Here is a 14608-nt window from a genome sequence, read left to right as displayed (position 1 = left end):
TACCTATGATGAAAATTACAGCCCTCTCTCATCTTTTTAAGTGGGAGAACTTGCACAATTGGTGGCTGACTAAATACTTTTTTGCCCCACTGTATAGCTTAGGCCTACCATTGACATGCCATTATAGGACTGAAACATTTGAATAGCCAATGTTTGGAGGAGAGTGTCTTTGGTAACCGGACAAAAGGCGCTCTTTGGAAATGCGGATGGATACAAGCCGAATGGCGTATGGACTGCAGGTAGGCCTATGTGAATAATGCAATTCGGCAAAAGCCTCACGAGTAGACCATTAGAAATATTTTATGGATAGGCTCCTTGGCTAATGAATGGCCAGGATAAGAAAGACACCAGATGCATTGTTGTTGAACCAGCTTCCGTTATAGTAGGGTAAGGGTAGCCGGAAAACAAGCAATTATTACAGGAAAATAACTTGAATGTTTGTAATTATGAATGTCAATGGATTTTTTAAACCTCTCATTTCATGGCATATAGCCGATATGGAGGGGTTTTTATGCACATCCAAAATAATAACAGAAGCTGGCTAAAATAATGTAATAGCCTACATAGATAAAAAGGGGATGTCACTGTTTGCTGCTGCCAAATCTTTGAATAAAGCTTAAAGCTTGTGAGACTGCTTTATAAAATCAGTCTCACGAGCTAAACCCTTTATTGATAGTCTTGACTACTTGGCGAATGCATTGGGTATGCCAAAAACAAACTGCCTTTCAGAGGGCGGCTATGCTTGGTTTTTTAATCAAATGAAACAAATGGAAAAAAACATTCCATTTTTTATGTTTCTAAATATGAGATTTATGGGCACAAAAAACACATATCTCTTGTTCCATGTGCATATGGGCAATGTGTGTCACGGCTGGATAGGCTGCACTTCCGCTGTAAAATCCATGCCATAACCAACAGTGTTACCAAAGATTTTTTCTGTAACTAAACTCTATTGTTCTATCTGTGATGTTACCTCTAATGCCCCGATCACATCGGAGCGTATTTCATTTCATTACTGAGTACGTCATCTTCATGGAGTCTTGTCCCGCTACGGAACGAACAAGTGTAGTGTTTGTAACACATGATGGAGGAGAGCATGTCTTTCATCAGAGATTGCATTTATTTTGGGAGATTGCAAAATATGACTTTTAATTCGAGACAGGATAAATATATTGTTTCAGGTAATAATAAAACATGTTTTGTTTTGTTACTTTTTCCTCAACTTGTTTCTCTAACTTGTTGCAAGTCAAACTAGCTTGCACTAACTGCCGGTAGTGTGAAAGGGCTGGGTTTTGATGAACAAGCAAGTTGTCGGTGTGATGGCTTGGCCACTCACTGGCCAATCAAGGCATTTCCATGGCTTAATACTGCATGTGTTTGTCTCAAGTTCTGTAGGTTGTTAACGGTCTTTGCAATTCGGCTGGTGGTTCAGAATTATCTCCTCCTAGACCAGCGTGGATTGATACTACAATTTAAATAGCATAGGTCGCCAGCTTGCTAAAAGCTAAGCTAGGTTGAAGATACCATTGTAGCTAGCAACCTCCACCTAACAATTATCATTAAAAACAAACGTCATTACCATCACAATAATCTTCAACAGGAGGCTACAGTCATACAGTATGCTATAACTGGCTTAACAGCAAATATTTATTATTTAACATTACTATTAAAATAGTATTCACTTGGATAATTGTTTACAAGTTGCTAGCTATCCCATTAAGCCATCACTGAAAACCACATATCTTCTTCTCTGTTTTTCGACGGACTCTTGATGAACTGAAGACAACGCTAAGTTTGAAAAATGTCAATGTACGAGGTGTCTGTCTAGCAACGGAGCCTTCAAACGCAAGGGGGCATTGCGTTTTCACTCCATTGTGGACGTCTCTGTTGAAATGCAAGACAACTGGCGCAACGTAATGGAGTACTAATGGGGTAATGTGAATGAGTCTTAAGATCAGCTTTTGGTTGGTCATAAATATCCCCACCAGCGCATTCTGAAATGGGCACTTTGGAGCACGTTTTTAAAGGACACGCCTCAGATATTGCCACTGCTCCCACCTCATCGCAAGCAAGCTCATATAAAACAGGTAAATTACCAATCTTGGGGCAGGGGTTAGAAAATAAAAGAGTGCCAGCTTTAACATGTTGAAATTGCAAATGAGCGTGCGTTTGACAATTGAGCTGGCTTAACGCCAGCCGAAAATAGAGCCCTAGGTCTGCACCAGTCAGTATGCAGATGTAACCGGTGTGAAATGGCTAGCTAGTTAGCGGGGTGCGAGCTAATAGCGTTTCAATTGGTGACGTCACTTGCTCTGAGACCTTGAAGTAGTTATTTCCCTTGCTCTGCAAGGGCCGTGGCTTTTGTGGAGCGATGGGTAACGGTGCTTTGAGGGTGACTGTTGTCGATGTGTGCAGAGGGTCCCTGGTTCGAGCCCAGGTAGGGGCGAGGAGAGGGAAGGAAGCTAAACTGTTTCACAGATATCGGTTGTGTCTAAGTCATGAAACTATTTAGTATTGACGTGACACAGATGAATGCAGTCGTTCTGGCAAAAGTTGCAATTAAAGATAATGACTTCCAACTGGTTTTAAGTATTTAGGAAACAAAAATCAGCAGTTGCTGAGAGTTGGCACATTGAGCTATAAGCAGTCACTCTACTGTAGAATGTGCCAGGTTACATTATGCATGTGACTATAAAGCTGACTGCAAGAATCCTATGTGGGAATACAGTTTTTATCCTGTATTAGAATATATTTCCCTAGAAAGGGTCCTTTGAACCACCAATGATGATTAGCATGCCTCTCTCAATGAGAGAGGCAGAACAGCTGTAGAACACATACAAGCTCACACATGCCATTTCTCTGATGTGGATTTTTTATTTATTTAACTAGGCAAGTCAGTTAACAACAAATTCTTATTTACAATGACGGCCTACCACGGCCAAACCCGGACGATGCTGGGCCAATTGCGTGCCGCCCTATGGAACTCCCCATCATGGCTGGATGTGATTCAGCCTGGATTCGGACCTCTTAGACCACTGTGCCACTCGGGAGCCCTATAGAGAGTAAAGTATTGGAATTCCTATCAATGCTGATTGAATTCCTTATCTGATCCCAACTCTGTCAACACGTTGCCTAAGACAATGTTTGTATCTCAGTGGTCAAATCAAATCAAATGTTATTTGTCACATGCTTCTTGAACAACAGGTGTAGACTAACAGTGAAATGCTTACTTATGGTCCCTTCCCAACAATGCAGAGAGAAAAATAATAACACGAGGAATAAATATACTATGAGTAATGACTAGGCAAGAGGATAGATAATAAGCAGTAGCAGTGTTCAGCACCCTGAACAGCATCAATGCAGATAGTCCAGGTAGCTATTTGGTTAACTATTTAGCAGTCTTATAGCTTGGGGATAGAAGCTGTTCAGGGTGCTGTTGGTTCCAGACTTGGTGCAGCGCTTGCCGTGTGGTAGCAAAGAGAACAGTCTATGACTTGTGTGGCTGGAGTCTTTGATAATTTGTAGGGCCTTCTTCTGATATCGCCTGGTATAGAGTCCTGTATGGCAGGGAGCTCGGCACCAGTGATGTACAGTGGTGGACCGCACACTCTGATCTAACACACTCAATGTTGTCATGGTAATCACCATCCACATGTGCACACACACACACACACGCAAGCAGGATGTTTACGTTAATCAACAGTGCTCTGGTGCTGTTTCTCTGCATTGTACCATTCATAGCGGCCTCCCGGGCTTCCACTAGTACAGTACTGTAGACATCTGGCCCTTAGGAATCTGGAGCTATGACCACTGAACAGAACAGACCCATTGTTTCAGAAGAGATTCATTTTTTCTTATTCTCTCCTGATTCTCTCCAGATTCATATTCTCTCCAGATCAACAGAAATGCCCATCTTAACCTGGTGTACTTAATTAGTCTGTATAGAGTTATGGCTGGATATAATACATTATTTTCATATCCAATGATACTGTCAAGACATGCTGTTGTTAACCTGAGTTTATCCTAAGTATTTGTATTATTTTACTGGAGGGATATGTGTGTTTGTCTGTGTGTGATTTGGCCCCAGCTCTGAGAAGAGAAGACTCATAGTAGAATTGTCTGCTTCTTTTCTGCTGAGAACAATAGGTGTCCAGAGTCAGGCTTGTAGCCTCTATGGTAAGGTGTTCCAGCACATCCCCACACAGACAGCTTTGGGAGGGATATTTAGGCCAGCTCTGAATAGAACCATCTGGAGGGACATGAATGGCCTGCACTGAGGCACTAGGACCTCAGTGTATGTTTAGGTCTAGGGAAGGAGTTAAGGAAATGAGGGCCATATAAAATCCACCCGACTGGTGTTTCCACCCAACAACAGATGATGTAGAGCAGAGGCCGGCAACAGGCTTGCATGGTAATAATACCAAACAATGGGGGGATATCAAATAGTGGCCACTTGCCCAGCTACAGTATATAGCAGTACATGACGCAATACACTGCATCATCAGGTGTGAGTCATTGAAGACATGAAGGGAGGGAATCGAGGAACACTGGACAAAGCATGTTGTCAGAACCGGTATAGTGTTTAAAGTGCTAGGAAAATGTGAACTCAATAATCCTCCAAACTCCACAGTAGCCTGTCTTAAAGTTTGCCTATTAGCATAGTTGCGGGAAGTACAGGTGCTGCAGCAAAAAATAATATTAAAAAACATGTATATAGATAGATATACAGTACCAGTCAAAAGTTTGGACACACCTACTCATTCAAGGGTTTTTCTTTATTTTTACTAGTTTCTACATCGTAGAATAACAGTGAGGACATAACTATGAAATAACACATATGGAATCATGTAGTAAGCAAAAAAGTGTTAAACAAATCAAAAGATATTTTATATTTGAGATTCTTCAAAGTGACAGTTCTTTTGTGGAATTTCTTTCCTTCTTAATGCGTTTGAGCCAATCAGTTGTGTTGGGATAAGGTAGGGGTGGTATACAGAAAACACTACTAAAGGACACCAATAAGAAGAAGAGACTTGCTTGGGCCAAAAAACACGCTCAATGGACATTAGACCGGTGGAAATCTGTACTTTGGTCTGATGAGTCCAAATTTGAGATTTTTGGTTCTAACCACAGTGTAGATTAATGGAGGATCTTCGCATGTGTGGTTCCCACCTTGAAGCATGGAGGAGGAGGTGTGATGGTGTGGGGGTGCTTTGCTGCTGACACTCTCAGTGATTTATTTCGAATTCAAGGCACACTTAACCAGCATGGTTACAACAGCATTGTGCAGTGATACGCCTTCTCATCTGGTTTGCGCTAAGTGGGACTATCATTTGTTTTTCAACAGGACAATGACCCAACACACCTCCAGGCTGTGTAAGGGATATTTGACCAAGAAGGAGAGTGATGGAGTGCTGCATCAGATGACCTGACCTCCACAATCACCTGACCTCAACCCAATTGAGATGGTTTCGGATGAGTTGGACCGCAGAGTGAAGGAAAAGCAGCCAACAAGTGCTCAGCATATGTAGGAACTCAAGACTGTTGGAAAAGCATTCCAGGTGAAGCTGGTTGAGGGAATGCCAAGAGTGTGCAAAAGCTGTCATCAAGGGGTGGCTATTTTGAAGAATCTAAAATATATTTTGATTTGTTTAACACTTTTTTGGGTTACTACATGATTCCATATGTGTTATTTCATAGTTTTTATGTCTTCACTATTATTCTACAATGTAGAAATTTGACTGGTACTGTAGCTCCAAACACAGTCCTTAAGTTTCTTGTTACAAAGAAATGACTGTACAAAGCTCTACTAAACTGAGCCCATTACATAAGGGGTGATGTCATATCTTTGAATAGACAGTATTGACCAAGAGCCACTTGTCAAGCCTTTAGTCAGGGACTGTACCAGCCAGGTCAGCTGTTATCTCCAACAGTAACCTGATATCAATCAAGGCTGGAGAGATGGAGGGACTTGATTTAGATATTGGCAGTCATTTAGCATGACCCATTCAGTACTGACACTGAACCTGTCTGAGAGATGTCATCCATGTGCAGTGCACTGCAGAAGATTTACTATCAGCATTATGCAGTGGTTGAGAGTTCTGGTCCAAGTCTCCTGAAATCAGTGCACTTGATCTGGAGTTCTGGACATGAAGTACCCAGAACTGGCCATTACCCGTAATCTGCCAGTTCATAGCTCTATGGTAGAGGCTCGTGTAATAGAGCAACATTTCACAAGGAAGCAGAGCCAAGCGGAGGTGGGTTTTCTCCCTGGTGTGCCTGCCATGCCTGAGCCGTGGCATTAAGGCCATGACAGCTCACCACATTCTCTGACTTGACTCATCGTCTCTGACATGCTGTTAGATAGCGCTGGTATGTCAGGTTTGTAGTGTACTGTAAACACTATTGGAAGACTTAGTCCTGACTGAAGGAGAGAGTTTGCACCCATCAGTACATATGACTGTGCTGATGAGTTAGGCCTGGAACACTCCCAGTACACTGGCTTTGGATTCCTAACCCCAACCCTTGACATGGTCCCATGTATCACACAGTTAACCATTCAAACACATATGATGCATATTTTCCAGTATAGCATCAATGCTAATACACAAACCCAGACTATACACCGGAGTAATCTGGGTCAAGTTGTGCTGTAAAAGTCCAAACACTCACATGTTATTTTCCTTTTCAGTTTGGTAACGGGTCCGTCCTCAACTCCAAACAGGAAAACTCTGCAACTCTATGTCAATACTGAGGCTGAAGGCCATAGAGGTTCTAAGGGATTACCAAAGGTCAAAGATAATGATAAAAACAGAGCCATATAGCCCTGTTTCCCATGTCCTATTTTACTGTGGGTCCATGAAATCCCTTTATGAGCTGCCAATATCAGCTAAAGTCAACAAAAAGGGCTCCATGTCAAGAACCTGGCTATTCAGAAAGATTTACTTTTGTCCGTATATACTTTTCTTAAGGTCTTCTGGGTTTCAAATGTCTAAATTGTTGGTTATCCTCATGAGATTTTTAAGTTTCTAACAAAAACATTACATCTATAGACGGGTTGGCTGACAACGTCATGAAAATGATGCACCCACATCGATGAAGCCGTGCGTTGTTATGATTCTGAATGGGCAGATAGCTAGCAACAATGACAAGAAGCTGCCATGTGGGAAACTTTAGGTGGCTCGTTTCAGCTAGTTTTATCTTGTTCTTGATACCATCCCACTGGGAACAGACGTTAATTCAACGTCTATTCCACGTTGGTTCCGTGTAATTTCGTTGAAATTATGTGGAAACAACATAGATTCAACCTGTGTGCGCCCAGTGGGGTGTCTTGTTTGGAGGTGTTTTGACTGATTTCATGTCAATGCTAATATGGCAACAACAAAAAAATGTGCTAGCTAGCTAACAAACAACTGTAACAATGTATTTGAGAGACAACATGTGCTCATTGTGCAAATGTATACATTTTTTCAATAAATATGGAGACAAAATATAGTTTACATGTTGTCAAAAATCTAAGCCAACCTCGACTATTTTGCCCCATAGATGAGCACACGTCAGTTTTGTTGCTAAACAACCAACCCTCCTCCGTTAGAAAGCTAGGCTCAGTCCCAGACAGATTGACAGTCTCAAACAGCAGAGGGTAGAAAAATGCTGAATGCACTTGGCAGCAATGGAGAAGCATTAGAGAACTCACAATGTGACCCTAACTTTGGTCAGTGGTGTAAAGTACTTCCGTAAAAATACTTTAAAGTACTACTTAAGTCGTTTTTCTGGGTATCTGCACTTTCTCTTTATATTTTGGACAACTTTCACTTTTAATTCACTACATTCCTAAAGACAAGAATGTACTTTTTACTCCATACATTTTCCCTGACACCCAAAAGTACTAGTTACATTTTGAATGCTTATCAGGAGAGAAAAATGGTCCAATTCACACACTTATCAAGAGAACATCATCCCTCCTGCCTCTGATCTTGCAGACTCACTAAACACAAATGCTTAGTTTGTAAATGATGTCTGAGTGTTGGAGTGTGCCCCTGGCTATACGTAAAATAAAAACGGGGGACCAGTACGGGAAAAATGTATGAAATGTATGCACTCACTACTGTAAGTCGCTCTGGATAAGAGCGTCTGCTAAATGACTAAAATGTAAAATGTAAAAATGTTAAATGGTGCCGTCTGATTTGCTTAATATAAGGAATTTTAAATGATTTATACTTTTACTTTTGATACTTAAGTATATGTAAAACCAAATGCTTTAAGACTTTTACTTAAGTATATTTAGAACCAAAGACTTTTAGACTTTTACTTAAGTAGTATTTTACTGGGTGACTTTGACTTTTACTTGAGTCATTTTCTATTAAGGTATCTACTTTTACTCAAGTATGACAATTGTACTTTTTCCACCACTGCATTTGGTATGACTTCCTCTGCTGGTGCAAGGTCTACAATTGTTTTATTGAATTAAGTTTGAGTAAAATTAGAATGATGTCCACTAAACATGGCCGGGGTAGACCGTCATTGTAAATAAGAATTTGTTTTTAACTGACTTGCCTAGTTAAATAAAGGTTAAATAAAAACATAGCAATGTTTGTGTTAACACTGGCAGTAGTTGTGGGTGAATGACAAGCCAAAGTCACTAGTACAGTCGTATGAAATAAAGCGAAAGGACCAATAAGACACAATTCAGTTTAGCTTTTTATGTAATGTGTTGTTTTTTAAAGTCAAATGCCATGTTTCTTGATTTGTCTTCTCCCTGAGCATGCCTCAAATGATTCAGTTCAGAAGTTCCGAGGGAACATGTTCCTCAACAGTTATCATTACACATCTCTTGACTACTGCATAACTTCAAATCCTCACCACGTTGGGGGGAAAGAATTGAGATAGTTCAGTTGACAGCATCCTGTGGAGCTGTGAGTGTGAAAGCTGTGGGAGCAGTGTGGAAGAGCAAAATCTCTTCAGTCGCCTGCCCGCCAGCCTCCCCATCGTGCCAAGGCATGATGCCGTGTGCCACATGTAAAGCCCTCAACATTCTGCAGTACTGTGGTGTGGTTAGCTCCTAAACACTGCCAGAAGGGGCTCAGGTCTCTGTCTCCTGAAATTACATCCAGGACGGTAATAACCCATTCCTCAGTCCCCCTGGCATCCACGTGCCTTCCAGTGAGAAATATCAAATTTCTTTAATTTGGAGAGATTTGCACTTCTGGCTCTCATGTCTGGACTGATACAAGGTCCCTGTACCAAACATATGAACATGAGGATGACAGGAGACCTTGGGATCAGAGGTGGCTTATTGGTACTGTGGCAGAGATCTTTCTATGTTAACTCTGCATGACTGGGCTTATGAAGAAGACATGGTACTAATGTCAATGCACCAGGTGATTTTCACTCTCTCCACAGTGATGCCCCCTAGGGAGAAGAATAAAAACAGCCAAGCATAAAAACACTATGTATTGTCCATGGCAAATTGAAATTCTCTTGTAAGGTCCCCCTAATGTTTTACATTTTTTTCTTAAGGCATCTTGATAAACAGATTTAGGGGAGAGTGGAGTAGGTTGAGCCATTTTTTACATTCAGCATCACTCCATCAAGGGAAATATAGTATTTGTTCTAACAAAGATGATATCTACATATATTTCAGGATGTTGTGTATCCCTGGAAAATAATATGAATTCATGTAAATATTAAAGTTTTTAAAACTTTGCTTGTCGAAAAAAGTGGTCTCTTGGCACAACTTACCCCGGATATGGCGTAAATTGAGCCCTAAATGAAGCTGCCTCAAAATGTCTGTACTGAATTAAATATTACCACTTCCCTCAACACAATCACAATCGCTTTTTTGTCTTTTAATCATTTTAAATATATTTTAACACAGGCTTAACACCTGACAAACACTTTGTACTTTTTTAAACAATTTTAACATAGGCCAGGCCCTGTTGTTGCCTTGCATAATGCCAAAACACTTCAGTTTGCTCAACTTGCCATTGGCTCAACCATTGGCTCAATTTACCCCATGGTCATTGGCTCAACTTACCCCAAGGCAAACATCTTGACTATATTAGCCCACACAGCTACAAGGATACATTTTCATGCTATATTTAGGACCTAATATTGAAGCTTATAGAGACCCCAACTGATGCATCGAACAATCTTAAAATAATCTACTTTGGTTTAAATACAAGCATCAGGAAACCTCTTAACACAATAAATGTGTTTTTTGGACCTAACTTGCTTCCAACTTTTTCCATGTGGTTTCTTCCTTCGAAGACTCAAATTACTAATTTTGTGTATGGTTTCCTAGAAACAAGGGTGGCTCAACTTGCCCCTTTGGTTCTCCTTACCCCACTCTCCCCTATGACCATACATGATGTCAAGGATTACAGTTTGTTTATATCATAATGGTTACAGAAAATCCTTATGAAAAGGTGATGTGTTCTGTCCTATCATTTACATAATTTGTCTAACATTCTTGTGGGATGCAGGTGAGCACACATCACCCTGCAATTTAATCACAGGAGTCAGGACTTTACATGTGTAGCTTCTAACCTCATGCCATGCTACAACATGAGCAGGTGCATGTGGAATGAATAATTCCCCACAAAACACATTTTGAATGAATATTTTCTAAAAGTACATTGCAAGTACATTGCAGCATCAAAAATTCTAAAATAAAATAAACAAATGTCCCGCATTCTATTTCATTTGATTAACACACGTTCATCATGCACACTTGAAGGACAGCCTTAGAAATAAACACACAACGTACCTTGAAATACTCGAGAAATTTAAGGCAATCCAAAACACAAGAGCAGTCCGAAAAGAGTAGTTGAAGAGTAGAGTTGAATTCTTTTATGAGAAAAGTGTCTCTTTCTTTACCAGGTGGATAACCATATCGCCCTTTGGGAGACAGAAAACCTGTGGAGTGCACATACCTCAAAGATGCAGGCCAGTGGATAAAAGGTCAGGTTTGATGCTACCGAGATAACAGCAGCAAATGCCAACTCCAATCTACACTGACTGGGCTTCAGGTTGCAACTGCATGCCGCTTGATCTCACTTTCGCTGCCGCGCCGCGCTGGGAGCTCTTCATGCGCTCTGCTGTCGATTGCTCTTCATCCACATTCCATTCATACGGCCGCTAACCTGCCAGTGTTCTGCCTCTCTGAATCAGTTTAGGCTATGTGTTTACAATTGCCACCTTTTACAGATGACAAAATAACATCAATGACATGCCATCATCACATCTAACTGCCCCTCTCAGTAAAACTAAATCCATTGTCACTTGCCAGACATTTTGCACAGGCTACACACTAGAAAGTGGGAAAATGCGGTTGTTAATCTAACGTGCTTTTACTGATTGGAATAATTTAAAATTACACTTTGGTTCATTCAACCTATTCTATTAAATTTGTCTGAAATCAAATAACAAGATCCATGTGATTTTAAAAATTGAAATGAAAGCTTCTAAACTGCTTTCAACACTCTATGCGCATGCGCATTGAATAGCGGTGGGGTAATGCATACTATAATAATATTTGGGGGTTTGTTGGGGGTTTGTTGGGGGCATGGCTATTCTTCGTTTATTCTTTTTGCCAACCCATGAAAGTGAACGTCAGTCAAGTTAATGTGGTAGTGACTAGAGGGAGTAGTTATGAAAGGGCATGACTTTTCGTTGATTAGGGGTGTTTAAAATAACCCTTACAATATACATTTTCCTAACCTTATTTAAGTTTCCTAACCTGCCATGTTAATGATCCTAACTGTAGCTTAAATTCTCATAACCTGCTAAGAAAAAGTCACTTACAGTCGTAGCTGTACTCCCTTTAGTCAGAACCAGTTAATGTGTCTATTATTTTCATCATTTAAAGGTATTATTGTACACTGCCAGAATATGTAATGATACTTGCATACGTGCATGTGATACTAAAGGGCCTGATAAGGTTTCTAATGTAAAGACATCGTCCTGAAATGTGGCAACTATTAAGTATTTTTTAAACCTCCTGCTTTGGGCTGGATGTGTCAATGTGTAGTTCAAATCAAATCACATTTTATTTGTCACATGCTGCAAATACAACCTTACTGTCAAATCCTTACTTACGAGCCCTTAACCAATGCAGAGTTTTTAAAAAGTAAGTATGAAACATTTGCTAAATAAACTAAAGGAAAAATACTCAATAAAATAGTAATAACGAGGCTATATACAAGGGGTACACGTGCCGAGTCAATGTGCAGGGATTTGGGTTAATAGAGGTAATTGAGGTAATATGTACATGTACAGTTGATGTCGGAAGTTTACATACACCTTAGACAAATACATTTTAACTCAGTTTTTCACAATTCCTGACATTTAATCCTAGTAAAAATCCCCTGTCTTAGGTCAGTTAGGATAACCACTTTATTTTAAGAATGTGAAATGTCAGAATAATAGTAGAGAGAATGATTTATTTATTTCTTTCATTATTATTTATTTCTTTCATCATTTATTTTCCTCCCTGTGCAGGGAATAGGCATTGTTGTACCCTCTTCACGACTGTCTTGGTGTGTTTGGACCATGATAGGTCCTTAGTGATGTGGACACCAAGGAACTTGAAGCTCTCAACCGGATCCACTACAGATGTGAATGGGGACGTGCTCAGCCCTCCTTTTCCTGTAGTCCATGATCAGCTCCTTTGTCTTGCTCGCATTGTGAGAGACGTTGTTGTCCTGGCACCACACTGCCAGGTCTCTGACCTCCTCCCTATACGCTGTCTCATCATCATCGGTGATCAGGCCTACCACCGTCCTCATCAACATAATTATTTATTTATTTATTTCACCTTTATTTAACCAGGTAGGCCAGTTCAGAACAAGTTCTCATTTACAACTGCAACCTGGCCAAGATAAAGCAAAGTGACAAAAACAACACAGAGTTACACATTAACAAACGTACAGTCAATAACACAATGTGTGCAAATATAGAAGAGTAGGGAGGTAAGGCAATAAATAGGCTATAGAGGCAAAATAATTACAATTTAGCATTAACACTGGAGTGATAGATGTGCAGATGATGATGTGCAAGTAGAGCTACTGGGGTGCAAAAGAGCAAAAAGATAAATAACAATATGGGGATGAGGTAGTTGGGTGTGCTATTTACAAATTGGCAATGTACAGGTGCAGTGATCGGTAAGTTGCTCTGACAGTTGATGCTTAAAAGTTAGAGAGGGAGATATAAGACTCAAGCTTCAGTGATTTTTGCAATTCGTTCCAGTCATTGGCAGCAGAAAACTGGAAGGAAAGGTGGCCAAAGTAAGTGTTGGCTTTGAGGATGACCAGTGAAATATACCTGCTGGAGCGCGTGCTACGGGAGGGTGTTGCTATGGTGACCAGTGAGCTGAGATAAGGCGGGGCTTTACCTAGCAAAGACTTATAGATGACCTGGAGCCAGTGGGTTTGGTGACAAATATGTAGTGAGTGCCTGCCAACGAGAGCATACAGGTCGCAGTGTTGGGTTGTATATTGGGCTTTGGTGACAAAACGGATGGCACTGTGATAGACTACATCCAGTTTGCTGAGTAGAGTGTTGGAGTCTATTTTGTAAATGACATCGCCGAAGTCAAGGATTGGTAGGATAGTCAGTTTTACGAGGGTATGTTTGGCAGCATAAGTGAAGAAGGCTTTGTTGCGAAATAGGAAGCCGATTCTAGATTTAATTTTGGATTGGAGATGTTTGATGTGAGTCTGGAAGGAGAGTTTACAGTCTAACCAGACACCTCGGTATTTGTAGTTGTCCACATATTCTAAGTCAGAACCGTCCAGAGTAGTGATGCTAGTCGGGCGGGCGGTTGCGGGCAACAATCGGTTGAAGAGCATGCATTTAGTTTTTCTAGCATTTAAAAGCAGTTGGAGGCCACAGAAGGAGTGTTGTATGGCATTGAAGCTCATTTGGAGGTTTGTTAACACAGTGTCCAAAGAAGGGCCAGATGTATACAGAATGGTGTCGTCTGCGTAGAGCTGGATCAGAGAATCACCAGCAGTCGGCCCGAGAATTGAACCCTGTGGCACCCCCAAAGAGACTGCCAGAGGTCCGGACAACAGGCCCTCCGATTTGACACACTGACCTCTGTCTGAGAAGTAGTTGGTGAACCAGGCGAGGCAGTCATTTGAGAAACCAAGGCTATTGAGTCTGCCGATAAGAATGCGGTGATTGACAGAGTCGAAAGCCTTGGCCAGGTCGATGAAGACGGCTGCACAGTACTGTCTTTTATCGATGGCGGTTATGATATCATTTAGGACCTTGAGTGTGGCTGAGGTGCACCCATGACCAGCTCGGAAACCAGATTACATAGTGGAGAAGGTACGGTGGGATTCGAAATGGTCGTTGATCTGTTTGTTAACTTGGCTTTAAAAGATTTTAGAAAGGCAGGGCAGAATGGTTATAGGTCTACAGCAGTTTGGGTCTAGAGTGTCTCCCCCTTTGAAGAGGGGGATGACCACGGCAGCTTTCCAATCGTTGGGGATCTCAGACAATACGAAAGAGATGTTGAACAGGCTAGTAATAGGGGTTGCAACAATTTTGGCAGATAATTTTAGAAAGAGAGGGTCCAGATTGTCTAGCCCAGCTGATTTGTAGG

The 14608-nt window shown here is 41.0% G+C and overlaps 1 protein-coding gene across 1 annotated transcript in view; it reads right to left on the bottom strand.

The window, feature by feature from the left end:
• Positions 1-11011, bottom strand: part of bcar3 (BCAR3 adaptor protein, NSP family member) — a 101250-nt gene extending 90239 nt beyond the window's left edge. The window contains exon 1 of the mRNA XM_045706216.2: positions 10766-11011. The gene's annotated coding sequence lies outside the window, so the exon portion shown is untranslated. The remainder of the gene's footprint in view (positions 1-10765) is intronic.
• Between the last annotated feature and the right edge of the window lie 3597 nt (positions 11012-14608).

The sequence above is a fragment of the Salmo salar genome, chromosome 23 (assembly GCF_965601325.2).
Source record: "Salmo salar chromosome 23, fSalSal1, whole genome shotgun sequence".
Lineage (NCBI taxonomy): Eukaryota > Metazoa > Chordata > Actinopteri > Salmoniformes > Salmonidae > Salmo > Salmo salar.
Note: the sequence above shows the minus strand (reverse complement) of the source record. Positions and strands in the feature narration are given on the sequence as shown.